The sequence below is a fragment of the Gorilla gorilla genome, chromosome 15 (assembly GCF_029281585.2).
Source record: "Gorilla gorilla gorilla isolate KB3781 chromosome 15, NHGRI_mGorGor1-v2.1_pri, whole genome shotgun sequence".
Classification (NCBI taxonomy): domain Eukaryota; kingdom Metazoa; phylum Chordata; class Mammalia; order Primates; family Hominidae; genus Gorilla; species Gorilla gorilla.
Genome location: NC_073239.2, coordinates 20478235 through 20502698, shown reverse-complemented (window position 1 = coordinate 20502698; position 24464 = coordinate 20478235). Strand labels below are relative to the sequence as shown.

Here is a 24464-nt window from a genome sequence, read left to right as displayed (position 1 = left end):
GCTTGATCATGGTGGAAAAGCTTTTTGATGTGCTGCTGGATTTGGTTTGCCAGTGTTTTACTGAGGATTTTCACATCAACGTTCATCAGAGATATTGGGCTGAAATTTTCGTTTTTGGTTGTGTCTCTGCCAGGTTTTGGTATCAGGATGATGCTGCCCTCATAAAATGACTTAGGGAGGAGTCCCTCTTTTTCTTTTGTTTGGAATAGTTTCAGAAGGAACAGTACAAGCACCTCCTTGTTCCTCTGGTAGAATTTGGCTGTGAATCCATCTAGTCCTTGAATTTTTTTGGTTGGTAGGCTATTAATTACTGCCTGAATTGCAGAACTTGTTATTGGTCTATTCAGGGATTCAACTTCTTCCTGGTGTAGACTTGGGAGGGTATATGTGTCCAGGAATTTATCCATTTCTTCTAGATTTTCTAGTTTATTTGCATAGAGGTCTTTAAAGTATTCTCTGATGGTAGTTTGTATTTCTGTGGGATCACTGGGGAAATCCCCTTTATCTTTTTTTATTGCATCTATTTGATTCTTCTCTCTTTTATTAGTCTGGCTAGTGGTCTATTTTGTTGATCTTTTAAGAAAACCAGCTCCTGGATTCATTGACTTTTTGAAGGGTTTTTTGTGTCTCTATCCCCTTCAGTTCTGCTCTGATCTTAGTTATTTCTTGTCTTCTGCTAGCTTTTGAATTTGTTTGCTTTTGCTTCTCTAGTTCTTTTAATTATGATGTTAGGGTGTTGATTTTAGATCTTTCCTGCTTTCCCTTGTGGGCATTTAGAGCTATAAATTTCCCTCTTAACACTGTTTTAGCTGTGTCCCAGAAATTCTGGTACATTGTTGTCTTTGTTCTCATTGGTTTCAAATAACTTATTTATTTCTGCCTTAATTTCGTTATTTACCCAGTAGTCATTCAGGAGCAGGTTGTTCAGTTTCCATGTAGCTGTGTGGTTTTGAGTTTCTTAATCCTGAGTTCTAATTTGATTGCACTGTGGTATGAGATACTGTTTGTCATGATTTCCATTCTTTTGCATTTGCTAAGGAGTGTTTTACTTCTAATTATGTGGTCACTTTTAGAATAAGTGCTATGTGGTGCTGAGAAGAATGTATATTCTGTTGATTTGGGGTGGAGAGTTCTGTAGATGTCTGTTAGTTCTGCTTGGTCCAGAGCTGAGTTAAAGTCCTGAATATCCTTGTTAATATTCCTATCTAATATTGACAGTGTTAGTCTCCCACTATTATTGTGTGGGAGTCTAAGTCTCTTTGTAGGTCTCTAAGGACTTGCTTTATGAATCTGGGTGCTTCTGTACTGGGTGCATATATATTTAGGATAGTTAGCTCTTCTTTTTTTCACATTTTTTTTATTATACTTTAAGTTTTAGGGTACATGTGCACAATGTGCAGGTTAGTTACATATGTATACATGTGCCATGCTGGTGCGCTGCACCCACTAACTCGTCATCTAGCATTAGGTATATCTCCCAATGCTATCCCTCCCCCCACCACACCACAGTCCCCAGAGTGTGATATTCCCCTTCCTGTGTCCATGTGATCTCATTGTTCAATTCCCACCTATGAGTGAGAATATGCGGTGTTTGGTTTTTTGTTCTTGCGATAGTTTACTGAGAATGATGGTTTCCAATTTCATCCATGTCCCTACAAAGGACATGAACTCATCATTTTTTATGGCTGCATAGTATTCCATGGTGTATATGTGCCACATTTTCTTAATCCAGTCTATCATTGTTGGACATTTGGGTTGCTTCCAAGTCTTTGCTATTGTGAATAATGCCGCAATAAACATACGTGTGCATGTGTCTTTATAGCAGCATGATTTATAGTCCTTTGGGTATATACCCAGTAATGGGATGGCTGGGTCAAATGGTATTTCTAGTTCTAGATCCCTGAGGAATCGCCACACTGACTTCCACAATGGTTGAACTAGTTTATAGTCCCACCAACAGTGTAAAAGTGTTCCTATTTCTCCACATCCTCTCCAGCACCTGTTGTTTCCTGACTTTTTAATGACTGCCATTCTAACTGGTGTGAGATGATATCTCATAGTGGTTTTGATTTGCATTTCTCTGATGGCCAGTGATGATGAGCATTTTTTCATGTGTTTTTTGGCTGCATAAATGTCTTCTTTTGAGAAGTGTCTGTTCATGTCCTTCGCCCACTTTTTGATGGGGTTGTTTGCTTTTTTCTTGTAAATTTGTTTGAGTTCATTGTAGATTCTGGATATTAGCCCTTTGTCAGATGAGTAGGTTGCGAAAATTTTCTCCCATGTTGTAGGTTGCCTGTTCACTCTGATGGTAGTTTCTTTTGCTGTGCAGAAGCTCTTTAGTTTAATTAGATCCCATTTGTCAATTTTGTCTTTTGTTGCCATTGCTTTTGGTGTTTTGGACAGGAAGTCCTTGCCCATGCCTATGTCCTGAATGGTAATGCCTAGGTTTTCTTCTAGGGTTTTTATGGTTTTAGGTCTAACGTTTAAATCTTTAATCCATCTTGAATTGATTTTTGTATAAGGTGTAAGGAAGGGATCCAGTTTCAGCTTTCTACATATGGCTAGCCAGTTTCCCAGCACCATTTATTAAATAGGGAATCCTTTCCCCATTGCTTGTTTTTCTCAGGTTTGTCAAAGATCAGATAGTTGTAGGTATGTGGCGTTATTTCTGAGGGCTCTGTTCTGTTCCATTGATCTATATCTCTGTTTTGGTACCAGTACCATGCTGTTTTGGTTACCGTAGCCTTGTAGTATAGTTTGAAGTCAGGTAGTGTGATGCCTCCAGCTTTGTTCTTTTGGCTTAGGATTGACTTGGCGATGCGGGCTCTTTTTTGGTTCCATATGAACTTTAAACTAGTTTTTTCCAATTCTGTGAAGAAAGTCATTGGTAGCTTGATGGGGATGGCATTCAATCTGTAAATTACCTTGGGCAGTATGGCCATTTTCACGATATTGATTCTTCCTACCCATGAGCATGGAATGTTCTTCCATTTGTTTGTATCCTCTTTTATTTCCTTGAGCAGTGGTTTGTAGTTCTCCTTGAAGAGGTCCTTCACATCCCTTGTAAGTTGGATTCCTAGGTATTTTATTCTCTTTGAAGCAATTGTGAATGGGAGTTCACTCATGATTTGGCTCTCTGTTTGTCTGTTGTTGGTGTATAAGAATGCTTGTGATTTTTGTACATTGATTTTGTATCCTGAGACTTTGCTGAAGTTGCTTATCAGCTTAAGGAGATTTTGGGCTGAGACAATGGGGTTTTCTAGATAAACAATCATGTCATCTGCAAACAGGGACAATTTGACTTCCTCTTTTCCTAATTGAATACCCTTTATTTCCTTCTCCTGCCTGATTGCCCTGGCCAGAACTTCCAACACTATGTTGAATAGGAGTGGTGAGAGAGGGCATCCCTGTCTTGTGCCAGTTTTCAAAGGGAATGCTTCCAGTTTTTGCCCATTCAGTATGATATTGGCTGTGGGTTTGTCATAGATAGCTCTTATTATTTTGAGATACGTCCCATCAATACGTAATTTATTGAGAGTTTTTAGCATGAAGGGTTGTTGAATTTTGTCAAAGGCTTTTTCTGCATCTATTGAGATAATCATGTGGTTTTTGTCTTTGGCTCTGTTTATATGCTGGATTACATTTATTGATTTGCGTATATTGAACCAGCCTTGCATCCCAGGGATGAAGCCCACTTGATCATGGTGGATAAGCTTTTTGATGTGCTGCTGGATTTGGTTTGCCAGTATTTTATTGAGGATTTTTGCATCAATGTTCATCAAGGATATTGGTCTAAAATTCTCTTTTTTGGTTGTGTCTCTGCCCGGCTTTGGTATCAGAATGATGCTGGCCTCATAAAATGAGTTGGGGAGGATTCCCTCTTTTTCTATTCATTGGAATAGTTTCAGAAGGAATGGTACCAGTTCCTCCTTGTACCTCTGGTAGAATTCGGCTGTGAATCCATCTGGTCCTGGACTCTTTTTGGTTGGTAAACTATTGATTATTGCCACAATTTCAGCTCCTGTTATTGGTCTATTCAGAGATTCAACTTCTTCCTGGTTTAGTCTTGGGAGAGTGTATGTGTCGAGGAATGTATCCATTTCTTCTAGATTTTCTAGTTTATTTGCATAGAGGTGTTTGTAGTATTCTCTGATGGTAGTTTGTATTTCTGTGGGATTGGTGGTGATATCCCCTTTATCATTTTTTATTGCGTCTATTTGATTCTTCTCTCTTTTTTTCTTTATTAGTCTTGCTAGCGGTCTATCAATTTTGTTGATCCTTTCAAAAAACCAGCTCCTGGATTCATTAATTTTTTGAAGGGTTTTTTGTGTCTCTATTTCCTTCAGTTCTGCTCTGATTTTAGTTATTTCTTGCCTTCTGCTAGCTTTTGAATGTGTTTGCTCTTGCTTTTCTAGTTCTTTTAATTGTGATGTTAGGGTGTCAATTTTGGATCTTTCCTGCTTTCTCTTGTGGGCATTTAGTGCTATAAATTTCCCTCTACACACTGCTTTGAATGCATCCCAGAGATTCTGGTATGTTGTGTCTTTGTTCTCGTTGGTTTCAAAGAACATCTTTATTTCTGCCTTCATTTCGTTATGTACCCAGTAATCATTCAGGAGCAGGTTGTTCAGTTTCCATGTAGTTGAGCGGCTTTGAGTGAGATTTTTAATCCTGAGTTCTAGTTTGATTGCACTGTGGTCTGAGAGATAGTTTGTTATAATTTCTGTTCTTTTACATTTGCTGAGGAGAGCTTTACTTCCAACTATGTGGTCAATTTTGGAATAGGTGTGGTGTGGTGCTGAAAAAGATGTGTATTCTGTTGATTTGGGGTGGAGAGTTCTGTAGATGTCTATTAGGTCCGCTTGGTGCAGAGCTGAGTTCAATTCCTGGGTATCCTTGTTGACTTTCTGTCTCGTTGATCTGTCTAATGTTGACAGTGGGGTGTTAAAGTCTCCCATTATTAATGTGTGGGAGTCTAAGTCTCTTTGTATGTCACTCAGGACTTGCTTTATGAATCTGGGTGCTCCTGTATTGGGTGCATATATATTTAGGATAGTTAGCTCCTCTTGTTGAATTGATCCCTTTACCATTATGTAATGGCCTTGTTTGTCTCTTTTGATCTTTGTTGGTTTAAAGTCTGTTTTATCAGAGACTAGGATTGCAACCCCTGCCTTTTTTTGTTTTCCATTTGGTTGGTAGATCTTCCTCCATCCTTTTATTTTGAGCCTATGTGTGTGTCTGCACATGAGATGGGTTTCCTGAATACAGCACACTGATGGGTCTTGACTCTTTATCCAACTTGCCAGTCTGTGTCTTTTAATTGGAGAATTTAGTCCATTTACATTTAAAGTTAATATTGTTATGTGTGAATTTGATCCTGTCATTATGATGTTAGCTGGTGATTTTGCTCATTAGTTGATGCAGTTTCTTCCTAGTCTCGATGGTCTTTACATTTTGGCATGATTTTGCAGTGGCTGGTACCAGTTGTTACTTTCCATGTTTAGCGCTTCCTTCAGGAGCTCTTTTAGGGCAGGCCTGGTGGTGACAAAATCTCTCAGCATTTGCTTGTCTGTAAAGTATTTTATTTCTCCTTCACTTATGAAGCTTAGTTTGGCTGGATATGAAATTCTGGGTTGAAAATTCTTTTCTTTAAGAATGTTGAATATTGGCCCCCACTCTCTTCTGGCTTGTAGGGTTTCTGCCGAGAAATCTGCTGTTAGTCTGATGGGCTTCCCTTTGAGGGTAACCCGACCTTTCTCTCTGGCTGCCCTTAACATTTTTTCCTTCATTTCAACTTTGGTGAATTTGACAATTATGTGTCTTGGAGTTGCTCTTCTCGAGGAGTATCTTTGTGGCGTTCTCAGTATTTCCTGAATCTGAACGTTGGCCTGCCTTGCTAGATTGGGGAAGTTCTCCTGGATAATATCCTGCAGAGTATTTTCCAACTTGGTTCCATTCTCCGCATCACTTTCAGGTACACCAATCAGACATAGATTTGGCCTTTTCACATAGTCCCATATTTCTTGGAGGCTTTGCTCATTTCTTTTTATTCTTTTTTCTCTAAACTTCCCTTCTGGCTTCATTTCATTCATTTCATCTTCCATTGCTGATACCCTTTCTTCCAGTTGATCGCATCAGCTCCTGAGGCTTCTGCATTCTTCACATAGTTCTTGAGGCTTGGCTTTCAGCTCCATCAGCTCCTTTAAGCACTTCTCTGTATTGGTTATTCTAGTTATACATTCTTCTAAATTTTTTTCAAAGTTTTCAACTTCTTTGCCTTTGGTTTGAATGTCCTCCCGTAGCTCAGAGTAATTTGATCGTCTGAAGCCTTCTTCTCTCAGCTCGTCAAAATCATTCTCCATCCAGCTTTGTTCGATTGCTGGTGAGGAACTGCGTTCCTTTGGAGGAGGAGAGGTGCTCTGCGTTTTAGAGTTTCCAGTTTTTCTGTTCAGTTTTTTCCCCATCTTTGTGGTTTTATCTACTTTTGGTCTTTGATGATGGTGATGTACAGATGGGTTTTCGGTGTGGATGTCCTTTCTGTTTGTTAGTTTTCCTTCTAACAGACAGGACCCTCAGCTGCAGGTCTGTTGGAATACCCTGCCGTGTGAGGTGTCAGTGGTGTCAGTGTGCCCCTGCTGGGGGGGTGCCTCCCAGTTAGGCTGCTCGGGGGTCAGGGGTCAGGGACCCACTTGAGGAGGCAGTCTGCCCGTTCTCAGATCTCCAGCTGCATGCTGGGAGAACCACTGCTCTCTTCAAAGCTGTCAGACAGGGACATTTAAGTCTGCAGAGGTTACTGCTGTCTTTTTGTTTGTCTGTGCCCTGCCCCCAGAGGTGGAGCCTACAGAGGCAGGCAAGCCTCCTTGAGCTGTGGTGGGCTCCACCCAGTTCGAGCTTCCCGGCTGCTTTGTTTACCTAAGCAAGCCTGGGCAATGGCGGGCGCCCCTCCCCCAGCCTCGCTGCCGCCTTGCAGTTTGATCTCAGACTGCTGTGCTAGCAATCAGCGAGATTCCGTGGGCGTAGGACCCTCCGAGCCAGGTGTGGGATATAGTCTCGTGGTGCGCCGTTTTTTAAGCTGGTCTGAAAAGCGCAATATTCGGGTGGGAGTGACCCAATTTTCCAGGTGGGTCCGTCACCCCTTTCTTTGACTTGGAAAGGGAACTCCCTGACCCCTTGCGCTTCCCAGGTGAGGCAATGCCTCGCCCTGCTTCGGCTCGCGCATGGTGCGCGCACCCACTGGCCTGCGCCCACTGTCTGGCACTCCCTAGTGAGATGAACCCGGTACCTTAGATGGAAATGCAGAAATCACCCGTCTTCTGCGTCGCTCACGCTGGGAGCTGTAGACCGGAGCTGTTCCTATTCGGCCATCTTGGCTCCTCCCTTAGTTAGCTCTTCTTGTTGAATTGATCCCTTTACCATTATGTAATGGCCTTCTTTGTCTCTTTTGATCTTTGTTGGTTTAAAGTCTGTTTTATCAGAGACTAGGATTGCAAGCCCTGCTTTTGTTTTTGCTTTCCATTTGCTTGGTAAATATTCCTCCATCTCTTTATTTTGAGCCTATGTGTGTCTTTGCATGTGTGATGAGTCTCCTGAATACAGCACACTGATGGGTCTTGACTCTTTATCCAATTTGCCAGTCTGTGTCTTTTAATTGGGGCATTGAGCCCATTTACATTTAAGGTTAATATTGTTATGTGTGAATTTGATCCTGTCATTATGATGCTAGCTGGTTATTTTGCCCATTAATTGATGCAGTTTCTTCATAGTGTCGATGGTCTTTACAATTTGGTATGTTTTTGCAGTGGCTGGTATCTGTTGTTCCTTATCATGTTTTGTACTTCCTTCAGGAGCTCTTGTAAGGCAGACCTGGTGGTGACAAAATATCTCAGCATTTGCTTGTCTGTAAAGGATTTTATGTCTCCTTCATTTACGAAGCTTAGTTTGGCTAGATATGAAATTCTGGGTTGAAAATTATTTTAAGAATGTTGAATATTGGCCCCCACTCTCCTCTGGTTTGTAGGGTTTCTGCGAAGACGTCCACTTTTAGTCTGATGGGCTTCCCTTTGTAGGTAACCTGACCTTTCTCTCTGGCTGCCCTTAAGATTTTTTCCTTCATTTCAACCTTGGTGAATCTGACAATTATATGTCTTGGGGGTTGCTCTTCTTGAAGAGTATCTTTGTGGTGTTCTCTGTATTTCCTGAATTTGAATGTTGGCCTGTCTTGCTAGGTTGGGGGAGTTCTCCTGGATAATATCCTGAAGAGTGTTTTCCAACTTGGTTTCATTCTCCCCATCACTTTCAGGTACACCAATCAGACATAGATTTGGTCTTTTCATATAGTCCCATATTTCTTGGAGGTTTTGTTCATTCCTTTTTATTCTTTTTTAATTTTGTCTTCATGCTTTATTTCATTAAGTTGATCTTCAATCTGTGATATCTTTCTTCCACTTGCTTCAGCTATTGATACTTGTGTATGCTTCATGAAGTTCTCGTGCTGTGTTTTTCAGCTCCATCATGTCATTTATGTTCTTCTCTAAACTGGTTATTCTAGTTAGCAATTAGTCTAATCTTTTTTCAAGGTTCTTAGCTTCCTTGCATTGGGTTAGAACATGGTCCTTTAGCTTCAAGGAGTTTGTTATTACCCACCTTCTGAAGCCTATTTCTGTCAATTTGTCAAACTCATTCTCTGTCTGCTTTTGTTCCCTTGCTGGCAAGGAGTTGTGATCCTTTGGAGGAGGTGAGGCATTCTGGTGTTAGAAATTTTCAGCCTTTTTGTGCTGGTTTTTCCTCATCTTTGTGGATTTATCTACCTTTGGTCTTTGATGCTGGTGACTTTTGGGTGGGGTTTTCTGTGTCTGGACATCCTTTTTGTTGATGTTGATGCTATTTCTTTCTGTTTGTTAGTTTTCCTTCTGACAGACCACTCTGCTGCAGGTCTGCTGGAGTTTGCTGGAGGTCCACTCCAGGCCCAGTTTGCCTGGGTATCTCCAGTAGAGGCTGCAGAACAGTAAAGATTGCTGCCTGTTCCTTCCTCTGGAAGCTTTGTCCCAGAGGGGCACCCACCAGATGCCAGCTGGAGCTCTCCTGTATGACGTGTCTGTCCACCCTGGCTGGGAGGTGTCTCTCAGTCAGGAGACATGGGGGTCAGGGACCCATTTGAGGAGGCAGTCTAACCCTTAGCAGAGCTTGAACCCTGTGCTGGAAGATCCGCTGCTTTCTTCAGAGCCATCAGGTAGGCACATTTAAGTCTGCTGAAGTTGTACCTGCAGCCACCCCTTCCCCCACGTGCTCTGTCCCAGGGTTATGAGCCCCTGATTTGGGCTGCTGCCTTTCTTTCAGAGATGCCCTGCCCAGAGAGGAGAAATCTAGAGAGGCAGTCTGGCTGCAGTGGCTTTGCGGAGCTGCGGTGGGCCTCTCCAAGTTCGAACTTGCTGGCAGCTTTGTTTACACTGTGAGGGTAAAACCGCCTACTCACACCTCAGTAATGGCGGATGCCCCTCCCCTCACCAAGCTCGAGTGTCCCAGGTCAACTTCAGACTGCTGTGCTGGTGCTGAGAATTTCAAGCCAGTGGATCTTAGCTTGCTGGACTCTGTGGGGGTGGGATCGGCTGAGCAAGACAACTTGGCTCCCTGGCTCCAGCCCCCTTTCCAGGGGAGTGAACAGTTCTGTCTCACTGGCATTCCAGGTGCTGCTGGGGTATGAAAAAAAAAACAAAAACTCCTGCCGCTAGCTCAGTGTCTGCCCAAATGGCTGCCCGGTTTTGTGCTTGAAACCCAGGTCTCTTGTGGTGTAGGCACTGGAGGGAATCTCCTGGTCTGCGGGTTGGAAAGACTATGGAAAAGCATAGTATCTGGGTCAAAGTGCACCCTTCCTCATGGCACAGTCCCTCTGGGCTTCCCTTGGCTAGGGGAGGGAGTTCCCCGACCCCGTGCGCTTCCTGGGTGAGGCGACGCCCCACCCTGCTTTGGCTCACCCTCCGTGGGCTGCACCCACTGTCTCACCAGTCCCAATGAGATTAACTGGGTACCTCAGTTGGAAATGCAGAAATCACTTACCTTTTGCATTAATCTCCCTGGGAGCTGTAGACTGGAGCTGTTCCTATTCGGCCATTTTGCCTGCAATCCGGGATTTATATTTTTAGAGAGTCAATCCATGATAGATTACCTTGTAGTTTTGTGGAGAGGATGTTATCATCGTTCCTGATTTAGGGTAAAATGCTAAGAAAATAAGTGATTTTCAAAAACCTTGCCATGATTCCATCAGTAATGGAGTTTGGACTGGTACTGGGAACCTCCAGGTATTGACTTGAGACCACATACTTATATGATGTCAGTTCTCTTTAACGGAAGTGTTTTTAAGCTTTCCAAAATTTCCATAAAAACAAAAATGGATGGTAGTCTTTTTTCTTTTTGAAGAAAATTTTAGCTATCTTTACATAATAGCTGCTTAAGAACTGAAAAATAAAGCAAGGTTAAAATCTGAAGCAAGAGTACTTGTCTCAGGTTTTGTTATATAAATTAAGTAAAAAAAAAAATAGCCATGCTAGGTGGTACACACCTACATAGAAGGCTGAGGCAGGAGGATTACTTGAGCCTAGGGGTCTGAAGCCAGCTGGGGCAATATAGCAAGAGTCCATCTCTAAAAACAGTAACAAACTTTAAAAATTTTGAAAAGAATAAATTAAGCATAAATGGGGAGAAATTAATTAAAAGGAGACACTAAAAAATATGTCACTACTCCCACATCTTCTCTGCACTCCCCCAAGGTACAATTTTTTTTACTTCTTTTCACCTTTATTTCCTATGGAATCCAGCCTTAACAGTGGAAATTGGAAAAAGCAACCAGACACCATGGAGGGAAAAAAAGAACAAAGAAATACATTAAGGAACTAAAGAAAGGAAGGAGAGAGGGAGGGAGGAAGAAAGGAAGGGAGGAAAAAAGAAAAATATAAAAGAAAATCTGAATGTAGAATATAAGTGGACTAACTTCCAGAGGTCAGGGCCACATGGGCTGAAAACATGTTTAGAACCCGATTTTACAGGAATTCTGCACTTATCTAGAAGGGCTTTTGCCAGAAAACTGTTAAGCTTAACTAACATTCTATTGTGAATGTTTTGTGATATAAGGTAATTTTAGTCCTATATTCAAGGTCAAGAAATGTTTCTTTTTAAAATAGAACGGCATGAATCCTCCTTTGTCAAGCTCATTAACAGAAAATGATATCTTTATAATTTGTCAGTGGATTTCCAATCAATTATCATCTAATGCAAAAATAATCCCAGGAGGTAAGATTAAGTATTGTTTAAATCATGGAACCAAGACCTATAGTCAGACATGACCTCAATAATGCAAATGCATTTGTGAATAGCTGGGAAGACAAATTCATTTATAACAACAGACGGTGTCAGGAGAAGATTAAAATATATATGCACCACATAGATGAAATAATTGTAATCAGGACAGCAGAATTACAACAATTGGAGAATTTCACTGAATAGCTGAATTTCATGTATAACACAATCAAATTTTCTGCCTCATTCACTCTCACCAGTGTTCATTTCCTGGATGTTCTGACTAATTTAAACTATGGTTAATTGAAGACTGAAATATTTGGGAAACTATGACAGGAACAATTTGCTATGGACAGTTTCCACCTGTACTCTCAAGACTTAGAAGCCATATGGATAGAATGAAATAGGTGAGATGAATCATATTTCACTAAATGTTTGCCACAAAATTAGAGTTTTTACTTAGGAGAATATAAAGGAAGGGGCTATAAAATACTAAGGTTAAAGCATTTGTTGAAAGAAGGTAATATAAATAGATACAAATTTCCATGTTCACTGGTAGAAAAGATTTCAAGCAATTTCAAAGTTGTAATCCTTGCATTTATGTGTTATTTTCTTATAAAGGGAATTTGCCTGTTCAACTGCACTTTAAAAACCAGTCATTCTTTTCATCATGCTAAATTAGAAAATTTTCCAGGAAAACGTCTTAAATGTATTAAAGTTAGAGCTATTTTTTTTTTATAAAACAACTATCCGTACTTGGACATTTACAGATTCTCAGTTTTCATACATAGACAGATAATTTGAAAACACTGGATACTACAACCTGTACATTTCCCCACTGACCTCTATGTCCCCATCCCTTTGCGTTGTAGTTCTGCATTGCTGCCAGAAGACATCAGAACCATTTTTACAATATAAATACACTGGAAGGAAGAGATTCCTGTAGAACATTAACAGAAAATGATATCTTTATTAATATGTCTTTGCTATATATATCTTTGTAACAATGTAATATATCTTTGTAACAGTGATATCTTTGTTAATTCCTACTACTTAATGTTAAGTTAATGTCATAGGACACTTAATTTCCCCAGGCAGTGTCATATCTTTGACCAAAAGGGATGAAAATATCAAATGTTAGACCTGGAAGTAACCTTGGGGTATCCAGGGGAATAACCTCATTATGCAAATAAAGAGCCGCAGCGGTCCATTGACTACTTCTAACAGCTGACGAGTGAATATTCTCCAGGATCCCATCATTCTCGGCCCATCTCGCCCATCTCAAGTCATTTTTAGCCTCTCCCCACGTGCAGTCAGAAGACTGGAAGTGGAGGGGTTAGCAGTAGATAGAGCAGTTTATAAGACAATGTTAAGACCATGATGAAAAGGCATTAGAGGAAGCAGTAAAAAAGAATATGCGACACTTAGAGCAGGTAAGTGTGCTTGCCCCATCAAGCCACGCACGGCTGTCCCTCCCCTAAGGTTAGGACCTGGCTATGTTTGTCCTATGTTCTTTCTACCTCTATGGCCTCTCTGGTGATTTAAAGGCACATTCTCTCTCCATCTCTGTCTGTATCTCTATGAGATTATTTTCACTTTGACCATTGCCCTCATTTATTTACCCCCAGCATAATGACAACAGATTGAGAGTTAAAAATAAATCCCTTGTTTTCAATCTATAAAAAAAAAAAGCAGTTAAATTTAAGGATGGGTCAAAAAGAGAGATGATATCGCAGGTATTTTTTTAAATTAGCGTTTTAGGTATTTTAACCAATCACCTTTCCTTTAACTCAACTGTAGTTTCAGCTAAGGAAGTTAATGAAACAGTTGGATGGGTATTTCCTGATCTATTTATTTTTCCTTTTTTTTTTTTTTTGGTAGGAATTGATGGTGTCTTGGAATATCTGCTTCAGGATGATAATGAAACTAATGATCTAGGGCAGTAGAAGAAGCCGTGGGAGGAACTTTCACATTTGGCAAGGCAAGTACAATTTTGTTAGGGCTTTTTGAAACTGCATTTGAAAACTTGCTTAGTGGTTTTGTGATTCATGGTATATATCAAATTTTATTGAAAAGTTGTCAGTGAACAGGATGAGAAGTTCTCTTTTAAATACAGTCAGAGGCACTATAAAAACTAGCAATTCTAAACTTACTGCAAAATAAAAATTACCCGAAAGAACTGTCCTTCTAGAGTGCTTACATGCTTCTCTTATCAGTCAGCCAGGATTAATGATAAGTTCAAAAGTCTTCATATTGTTTTGTCCATCCATTCACCTGTCTGTCTGTCCATCCACCCGATGGCTATTGTGTGCAGGATTTCATGCTAAGTAATATGTGAAAGTATTCTAGGCACGCTACAGCAACAGCTTGCTCACACGCTTCCTCTGTCTTCAGATAAGTCTTAAGTCCTTGATGACTTTTTAATAAAATACACTACAGAGAACATAAGGACGAAACATATTCCTAGCAGAGTGAAATATGTGTGAGTTATTAAATTAAGGCTCAACTATGTCTGAATTTTTAGTGCTATATGTTTTAAATTGTTTTAAGTGAAAACACACTAATAGATTTCCTTTATAAAAAGTTCAAATATTCCAGACAAAGCAAAAATATCCTTGCTAAGCAGGGTGTCTGATGTGTGTCCTTCCAGACTGAAACATATACATATTCTTGGTTTTTTAATCAATAGACTCACATCATATATGTTGTGCTACATCCAGCTTTTTGCACTTAATACGTCTGGGAGATATTTCCTTTATTGTTACAGTTGTCCCAGAAATCTCTCTGTGGTTGCTATGGAAAGTACCTTTATCTTTGGTTTTAACAGTCATATTCATGTGTCAGGCAGAAATAGAAGGTATGATAATATAGATCTTGCCTAATAGTGAATATCGTGAAACAACTGTGCAGGGATTGCCAATGTTTGGTGGTTTTCTTTCTAAATTTTTGCTCACTTCTATTAAAGGGTTGAAGCATTAGCAGACACAACTCTAAATATAGTTGGCCTGCACTGGAAGGTTAAAAGTGCAGTTCTCCTAATAGAGTTCTTACGATCACTAAGGAAAACACCATCTGAACTTTATAGCGACCAACAAATCAAGTAAGGACAGGCAATTCAGACACTCTAGCCATGAATTCTAAGGTGGATGATAAAGGCTATACCATAATCTTTCTCTCTCTGGGATAGAATGACTTTCATGGCTAATTAGTTCTATGGCCGAGAAGGTCAATTTCCTGGATGTTAGAGCAAGCACATTTGTAAAAGAGAAACCATTTTAAACCCAGCAATAGTGAGTGCAAACTTATTTCAATACTTTTTCTCCTCTTTGCAGATGATTAATCCTACTTCTGTTTCACCAACTTATTTTATGTTGAAATCTTAATTATTTTCTAATAAATGACTGGGAATGCAGGAAGCTAGCTGGCTCATTTCCTCTGTTAGGTTTTTTTTTTTCCTTTCTCTGCACACTGGTGAAAAGATGTTGATACATAACTTCTAGAGATGCCATGGTTATTTATGTCATTATAAACAGCTTATTCTAACTGGGACCCCACAACCACAAGGAAAAACATACAATTTTATTTACAAAGAAGACTGAACCCATTTTAACTTCTGTATCAAATGCTCTGAGTAGGTTGGCTTCGATAGTCGTGTTCAGTCCTGGGTAGAATGTGGTCTCATTATACAACTTCACCACTAAATCCTAGTTCTCGATGTTATCCAAAGCTGCCTTCTTCCTCAAAGACTTCAGTCCCCTCCCAAAGCCCAGGGGAGCATAAACAAATCCCTCTCTCTCAGGGTTACATGAAAAGCCAAGTCATCATCCAACACAATAAAATAAGCTGGTGAAGGAAAGAACCAATCAAATCTCTTTGATTCTGGACTTAGGGAAAGCACTTAGGAAACCTCATAGTCTGCCCGTCAGAGGGGAAAAAACGCTCCAATTAAATGGGAAGAGTACTCATTTTAAGCACTCTAAAATGTTAAGATTTAAAAAATACAGTGCTTAACGTTCTGTAGAGCTACAACAAAGAATATGCTAACCTTGGTATTTACACACCAAGCTTCTGCCAAGCCATTTTATAATGTACCTTAGAAAAATTTCATGCTTTCTCACAAAAAGACACCCCCTCCCTCCCCTGCTGTTGGCCTGCACGTTCCCAGGCATGTGAATTGGATCCTTTTGAAGTCCAGCGATGCTGGTAGCTTGAAGGGAAAGCTCTTGCCAATAATATTGTTGCTCCCGATGCTCAGAACTGTTGCTGCTGAATGGCTTATTTTCTATCTTGATAGTTTCTCTATATGACTTTGGCTGAATAGGCCACTTTTTCATCAAGCTAGTTTCATGTGTGTTGTCTGTGTTCTAGAAAATGGAATTAACTACCACTTTCTAGTTCCATTTCCATGATCTTTACCTAAACAAAAGAACACCCTCTCGTTAATAAAAGATTATGCGTTTGCATTCCATTAAAACCTATTATTGGGAGTTTAAACTATTGATTCTGAATATATATATATATATATATATATATATATATATTCTACTTTTTGTGTGGCTGCAGAAATACTTTGCTATTACTCTAATTATATGCTGGAGTTAGAATCCTTCCAGCTAGTTAAGGTTGGAAGGATTCTAGCTATGCTGTCTACTGTATTCTTCTTTGTAGCATAACTAGAGTACTGTCCACTGGAGTGAAATAATAGAAGCAGAAACTCAGATTTAAAAAGAAAGGAAACAGAGAAAGAAAGGTTTTTAATAAAAATTTACTTATTTAGGGATGGCGTCTTGCTCTGTCACCCAGGCTGTAGTGCAGTGGCAGGATCATAGCTCACTGCAGCCTCAAACTCCTGGGCTTAAGTAATCCTCCCACCTCAGCCTCCCAAATAGCTGGAACTGCAAGTACATGACACTATGCCTGGCTAACTTAAAAATTTTTTTTGTTTAGAAATGGTGATCTTGCTGTGTTGCCCAAGTTGGTCTCAAACTCCTGGCCTCAAGCCATCCTTTCTCCTTGGCCTCCTGAGTAGTTTGGATTACAGGGATGAACCACTGTGCCTGGCTAGAAAGATTTTAAGAATAGCTTAGAACAGCACCAAAAAATGCAATTATTAGAATTTAAAACTTCAGAGTTTAAACAGAGATCTAAGAGACTGTCTAGTTGACCCCTTTATTTTACACATTAAGAGAAATTATAGAGACATTAAAAAAAACTCTCTTAAATCCCATAACTGGGTTAGTACTAGAGGGGACCAAACCTGCTACTTGATTCAGTCAGAGATCTTCCAAATTTACACATTCAATATGGGAGGCAAAATTTTAAAACTCAGCTGTGGGACAAACATACTGCCTTAAATTTTTTTTTTAATTTTTAAATCTATGGAAAATGTGTCCTAAATATATAATTGTAATATTAAGAATAGCTCTCAAAGTTCTATTTATGTCGATTACATAAATGATACACTCTAAAAAACATTTATGAATACACATTACCATTATTTGTGGTGTCTCAGATCTCTGATGAGTATGGTTGTGTGTGTATCTGTGTAAGTACACAAATACCTTTGAGAGAGAATGGAGAAAATGGATTCAGGTACAATCCGAATCTCCCAAACTGTCTATTTCTGGCATCCACTTTGACAAGAATAGCTTTTTGAAGTTTAGTAGTGTTTGCTCTCTTTCTCTAGTTGGTGATTATATATTCAATGGCAATTTAAATGGGAAGTAGGGATGTAGGGCCGGTTAATTTATGTGTTGCAATTCATCTTTCTACCTATCAATCTGGTTGTGTTTAGGGGAACAATAAACAGTACCTCTTTGTCCTCCCAGTTTCTGTACAAAATGAGAAATGAAATAGAAGAGCTAGGAGAGGAAAAGCAGCTGGTAGAGCTCTGTGTCCATGGAAGGAAACAAGGAGTTGGGGAAGAACATTGCCGCTTTTCTTACACACATTGACCTCCTGCTGTGGTCCAGGCACTGTGCAAGGGACAGAAGATACAACAGTCCTTGCCTTTTAAGAGCTCAAAGGAAAGCGGATGAATTAGATTTACAATAAATACTTATGGTACTATGCATTAAGTGCTGTAATAGAGACATGCAAAAAAATCTAGGACCATAAGCTCTAGAACGTTGAACTGTGTCTGGAAATAACCATGTGTGCCCTGGGAAATGGGCAGTGTTCTTTGAGATGTTCAGCTTTATGTTTGTGTTTTCAAAAGGCTAGACATTTTCTGATGCTGGGAGAGGGTATCATCTATGTTTGTTTCATTTTGGAAATGTGTACCTATGTTCTTTCTTGCAAATAGAAAGTATTTTTATAATTAAAAATATTTATAAATAAATATTAATAAATATCTTCTGTAGGTTCAGAATTTCCCATGTTTGCATTATTTCTTTTTACCTTCTTTCCTGTGAAAGAGAATGAATGAGTTCAAACCGATTTCTCAGTAGCAATAAGGAAAGAATAACCTCAATTCAGTATTCTGAACAAGAACTCCAATTAGTTTAACAATTGAATCAACCAATTCCTTTAAGATTTTCATTTGCTCATTGGCATTGAAACTAAACATTGGTTTTGACATTCTTTAAATATACCCTACTCCTACTATACTATATACCATATTTTTTCACATGCTCTTTATATTACTGTAAGCATGCCAGAGCTCAAAATTAATATTTTTAGTATTCTGTTCAGCATTGTGGTGCCTGGCATGTTGTGTGTGCCCAGCATATTTTGAAAATAACCTAGAGTTTAATTCACCGGAAAGCGCCATTTGAATCAGCAACCTGTACCATACTTGAAGTGAGAAGGAGAACTTCCTCTGGGATCTTGGACTCAAAAATTTTTTTAACACCAAGTTGCCCTTTCCCAGGTTGCCAATGTCTAGTGTGGTCTAGGAAATAAAGGGGAAAGTGACCTATTTGTTGGACTTTTAGACAGTTCCTTCTGAGGATCCTGTGGTTTTGAGTGTCCCAGACCCTGGGTGGTTGGCACAGCATCAGTATTGCCAGTGTGTGAAGTACTGACTTGAGGCTATGTAGATACATTTGCCTACTAGGTTAGTTTGAAAAAAGCGATTTAACCTTGTATGTAGTTAAAATACCATATATTTCTAACTTAATAGCTTTCTGCTACTGTAATTTTTGTAGTACTTGTATTTTCAACTACATAAATAAATTGGCTGTGATGGGCTATCCTAGGAACTTAACTACCAATTATAATATTGTTTCTGTGGAAATATAGATTTTTGAGTTCTAAACAATAGCCTGATAAATGAACTTTTGGAACATAATCCTTCTGTAGGTTAAGAATTTCCAATGTTTGCATTTTTATTATTTCTTTTTACCTTCTTTCCTATTATCTCTTTCCAATGCTGAGGTCTAATGGTGATTGAGTGTGATTATAAACACACTATCTAGCTGCCCTTCTTTTGAGGTAGCAGATACTAAAATAGCATAATATAATGGGACATGGAGATAATAGCTACACATTTCCTACTTTTCAGCAGTGGCAGAAAAATAATTGAGGCGATATTTCTGAATACTAGGAAGAAATGTGCTATATTGAAATCTGAATGTCATTATTCTCCCATACGCTGTATGAGGAAGAAAAATGTAAACATCATTATTGTTCTTCTCACTCCTTTCATTTGAGACTGAGTGACCTTTCAGAGCCCTTTATTCTGAACAATCTAATTGGGCATTTCTCAAATACCTATGGATGGTAGCTTCTATAATCCCATTGCTTTCATGTGTGAAATGTGTACAGTATCACTAACCAACCCCCAATACAATTTTTATTTGTAAATTTAACAAGATAGGGAAAAAATCAGTTTCAACCCCGGGGGAAAATAACTATCAAAGGCAAGCAAGATGCATTCCTGGACAAGAAGCTTGTAAAAGCAGAAGGTCTGTTTAAGAAATGTTTTGCCACATGAAGAGGCTGGCTAGGTGGTGGGAGGGGATACTTAGAGATCTACTGACCTTCTCCCTCAATAAGCTCTTGACATAGATGACCATACCCAGGGAATATTAGCAAATGTGGGGTGTATTTAGCATGTTCTGCAAACATGGGTTATTCAACCCTTCCCATCTGCCTTGTTCTTTCTCTCCAACTAGAAGCAATAGCAAAGCTCTGGCGAAGGCTAGCAAGGAGAAAAATAAAAGCTGAAAGTTCTAATCAAACCTCTAATCAGAAAGATGACAACTAGTGAAGATTATTAAATTTTCTTTGCTTCCTTGATGAATTTAATAAAGAACTAATCAAAGATCATTAGAAGGCTTTTGTGCCTGGCTTGCATTGTAGCTGGATTGCAATCTGAATTTGTGTTTTAGTGGGCTTCCAGGGGTTGGGTTGGACATGTAAATATATTAAAAACTATAGATGGTTAGACAGTTTTTAGAATTTTTAGTTAATGTAAAAGCCCATGAAAATGTATTAGCTATTTATTGTGCTCATCTACTCTGCCAACTAAAAATATAGGATTTTAATTTTGATCTTTAGTAATTAGAAGTTAAAAATTTGTATCAGTGTCTAGCTCAAAAATTTTCTAATGATCTTTGATTAGTTCTTTTCTTAAATTAACAGGAAAATAAAAAATGGTATCATTTAATTTCTAGAGCATAAAAATATGTAAATAACTCTGTAACTACCAGAGCCACTAGAAATTTATAGAAAATTATAGAAATATCTGAAGAGGTTTCTTATCCTCCCTCCCCAATTCTGAACATTTGCCTAATGGTCCTTGTTTTCAAATGATCTCCCCATAGCCTTCCAACTTTAAGTACTACATTTTAAATACTGCATTTATAGTGTCTCAAACTATGCATTTTGATTTCCTGATTTATGACCCATGTATCCCATCCATTTCCAGTGCTCAGTTTTTCAAGCCTCATTGTCTGGTTGGTCTGATGCAGTCTCCTCCTCACTCTCCCCAAGCACAGATTCCCAGTAACTTAGGATTTCTGTCAATTATTACATTCTCCCATCTCAAAAAGCCTCCCAGCCCTCTGAATTTATGACATTTGGTTTTGATTTGTTTTAGCTGCAAAATACCTCTGTGATCATAAAGTAATTGGCTCTTGTTAACATAAAAACTTAAAACTTAATTTGTTTTTTTTTTAAGTATTGGTTATATACTTAATAAAGTAGTTCTTAGGTTCTCACCTGTCTTTTTCTGCCAAAATAGAAAAAATTATTCCGGAATTACCAGAACAAAGGTAACAAAAGAAATAGTAGGCCCTTTTATCAGATTCCGCAGATAAACTTTAATTAGTCTTGTGCTATCTATTTATAGCAAAATTAGGTATTTAAAGGCAGTAACTCAAATCTGAATACATATTACAGGAAATGTTTTTCTGTAGTAGTTCCTACATTTCTTTTTTATGAGTTAAAACATTTCATGACTATTTAAAGTATATAGAAGAATTTTAAAAAATGTACAGAGATGGGTAGTGTAAAACTCTACACGTATTAGATGAGTCAGACCCTTTCACTAAGTACTGGTAGAGGCAATCAACACTGTAACTCTGAATCATAGCCCTCTTCTGTTGGACAAAGGAAAAGTAGCTCGGAGCTCTGAGACTAGACTCTGAGCTGTTCACATTCAATGCTGAATTAAATGTCAAATTTCCAGACAACCTTGGAAAAGAATGCTTTAATTTAGAAAACTTTTAGCTAACTCTCAGCACCATTCTGCTTACAAGGGCCAAATATTAAGACAGTTAACTCTAGGTAGAAGTGACTTGAAATTAAGTCTATAGGAACTTCAGTTCTATAATGATATCTATCTTCAGCACGGGCCTGAAGACGTTTGTCTAAAACTGTTCATGTTTCTGATGAAAATGCTGCCTATCTTCTCTTATTTAACATTCCTTGTGCCCTTTGATCTTGGAGATTTAAATTTCTCTTTCACCTGAAAGACATCTTTCAGGCAGTGCAGGCAGGCTGGAAACTAATTCTCTCAGCTGTTATTCTTCAGCAAATGTCTTTATTTAACTCTTGTTTACGGAGGCTCTTTCTGCTGGATATAAAACTGAGATGACAGTTTTTTCTTTCAGTACTTTAAGAAAGTCATTTCATTGTCTTCTGGACTCCATTGTTTCTGATGAGAAGTAAGTGATCATTCTTGTTTTTGTCCCATTGTATATAAAGTACCTTTTTTTTCTCTTTGGCTGTTTTTAAGAGTTTTTTTTCTTTATCTTTGGTTTTCAGCAGTTTAGCTCTAACGTGCCTAGGTGCAGATTTCCTTGTATGTGTCCCGTGTGGGTTCGTTGAAATTCTTGTATGTGTAAGTCAGTGTTTCTCTTCAAATGTGGGGAGTTCGGGGCCATGATTTCTTCCAATCATTTTTGCCTCAAATTATTTTCTTCTACTAGGACTCAATTACCTGTATGCTAGGCTGCTTGATATTATCTCCTCGAAACTCTGCTTATTTTTCTTCTCTCTACTCTCCAGATTCAGGCATGTCTATTGGTTTGTATCTAAGTTCATTGACTCTCTATGTTAAGTCTGATCTGCTGTTAAGCTCAATTTTTATTTCAGTTACTATACTTTTCAGTTCTAGAATGTTCATATAGTTGTATTTGTAGTTTCCATTTATCTGCTGTTTTCCATTTGATTACTCATTAAGATCATATTTTTGAGTCTTTTAATGTGATTTTTATTTGTATGTCTAGTGATTAAATAGTGAACACTGTGGACAACACACTGTAGATAGTCTAGATTCTGTAGTCTTCCTCTAAAAATGGTTGATTCATATTTGAGGTGGCAGTTCATTTAATGGCTTATTACTTTAACTTGTGTAGACTTAGTGTTTTGCATTGCTAGTATAGATCTGTGGACAGTCCAAGGTGTTTTCAAGATCTTCTAACCTTTCAGTAGTCACTTTCCAAACTGTGTCTGCTGTATAAATCTTGTCGGGGTTTGGTTTTAGGCTTTGTTAGGGTGAGTCTAGAGTTGGCCTTTCTCAAGGGGCATATTCCTTAATCCTAATATGTGCACTTTGTGGTGTCTCAGAGCTGGATGTCAGGAGTTTTAACAAGATGTTAATAAATCTCTCCTCTCTGGCAGGGCCGGAACTCTGACATCTCTGCCACTGCTTTTCCCCAAGTGCTGCTCAACCTCTAGAATCTTGGTTCCACTTTCAACTGCATAGCATCTGACATCTAGTAAAGCTTGGGTCGCCTCACACTGCACATGTACAATCCAACTCTCAGTCACTGATTTGCAGGAGATCCCTGCTGGATTCTGGGGTCCTCTCTCTCTACATAGCTCCCTCCATTCAGGCTTCATAGTTTCTACTTGTTTCAGTTACCCTGAACCCTGATGTCTGCCTCCCCAGCTCAACAGGACTGCCATGCTCTGCTCAGACTCCAGGTCTCTGTACCATGGTCAGGAAATTGTCTCCAGGCACAGAGCTGAGGCAATCATGTAGCTTACCTCATGCACTTCCCTTCTTTCAAGCACAGCCTTACATTGCTTGTTACCCACTGCCTGAAATCGGATGCTTCACATATTCTGTCCAGTTTTAGAGTAGTTTTGGGCTAGTACAGTATCAGTCATCCCATTATGGTTAGAGATGGAAGTTCAGGAGTCAGTATCTTGATTTCAACCCTACCTGAAATCACATTTCCACATTGGAAAGAACATAAGAACCACAGCACTTTCTATGAAATGTCATAAAATAGGTCCCAGCCAGTTGCAAAAACTCAAAAGTTCATGTGGCTTAAAATCATATAGGCTGTGCCCGATTTGCCCGATATGCCCGACATATGCCCAACAAATGTCGGGCAAAATGCCCGATATGCCCGACAGAAGCATGTAGTTTTATAAATTATTAAGTCATTTGCTGGATACAGAAAGAAAGGAGGAAGAACCCACTCCTTAGAGTTATGACTTATCTACCAATTAACTCTATGATCTTGGGCCTACAGCTATATTTAACTTGTCTTTGGGATCACTGGAGTAACTTCATTGAACACTAAGAAAACCTAGTTAGAAATTTGTATTTGTAATTTGCTTTGATTATGTCCTCTGAAAGATACTTTCCAAAATGAGACATGATTGTTATGGTTGTCTTCCAGAATTAAACAGGTTTCCAAGTTGGCAACTGGGATGACAACTTGGGAGGGCTTCTCCCAATTTCAGAAAGAGCTTTATTCCCATAAGTGTATTAAATTCATGTAGAAAGAAAAGAACCAACAACAGAAGAAAAACGTGGGTAGCAAATAGCAGTTTGGGAGTGTCAAGGAGGTGGGAGAAGGACTTTCAGTTAAGAAAACAATACAAATACACACATATGTACATAATGTCATGTGAGTGATTAAACTGTCCTTTCTCCAGAGGGCAATATTAAGGTTTCCAGGGGCCAAAACGGTATACTGATGCAATATAATTATACCTTTGGGTGAAACATCAAAGATGCAATGAATGAGAGCTAAGGAGGCTACAACCCAGCTGAAATGCCATTATTTAATGAAAGACCAACAGATGCAACAAGAACACTTACCACCATGGTCTAGTGTTCCCTCTCAGTGCAGTCTTAAGCCTAATTCCTCTTCTGCTTGGCCTTTGACCTGGTCTCTCCAGTTGACTTTTCCACAACAGTCTTCACTCACAGGCAGAGTAGAAATAGGATGCAAGAAAAACAACAGGTCCCAGATCACTTTTTTCCCCTTTCTCTATTCCTCTTTCAGTTATGAATTCTGTTTTGCTTTGGAGAAGAAAAATGCGATCCCCCTGGATATTTTTTCTGGGCCATCACCAATTTATCCTGTTCCCCCTACCCACCCCTGCCAGTATTTTATACTTTACTCTTCAAAAACTTGAGATGTCTTGAGTACTGAGAAGTCTGAAGGAGTTTGTATTGGGAGCCTGGCCTCCGATATTTCTGCTGGATAAGCTATTCCTTCATGCCTGACGGTGAATGCGCATTATGGACTTGCCCAAGGAATTTCTGGCACTGGGCCTGCAAGTCTGTTTTAGATTAATGCAAATGGGATTTGGGGTAGCTGTGCCTACAAATATCCTGCAAAGATATTTTGTATCAAAATGACAATATTAAGATGAATCAACTCAATGAAGTCTTTGGGTACTGCAAAAATGTTGAATGTTGCATAATCACTTTCTGTTGATCTTTTTCTTATTGCTATTATATGTGAATATACACGAGGCTT

The 24464-nt window shown here is 39.0% G+C and overlaps 1 long non-coding RNA gene across 2 annotated transcripts in view; it reads right to left on the bottom strand.

Annotated features, from left to right (window-relative positions):
• The window catches only part of LOC101130948 (uncharacterized), a 42015-nt gene extending 17792 nt beyond the window's left edge, over window positions 1–24223 (bottom strand). The window contains exons 1-2 of one of the 2 annotated variants that reach the window (XR_010130720.1): window positions 23798–24223; window positions 10054–10113 (exon numbers count right to left, since the gene is read on the bottom strand). This is a non-coding gene — a long non-coding RNA (uncharacterized lncRNA). The remainder of the gene's footprint in view (window positions 1–10053; window positions 10114–23797) is intronic. The other variant, XR_008671288.2, reaches the window with a different exon arrangement.
• Window positions 24224–24464: the final 241 nt, after the last annotated feature.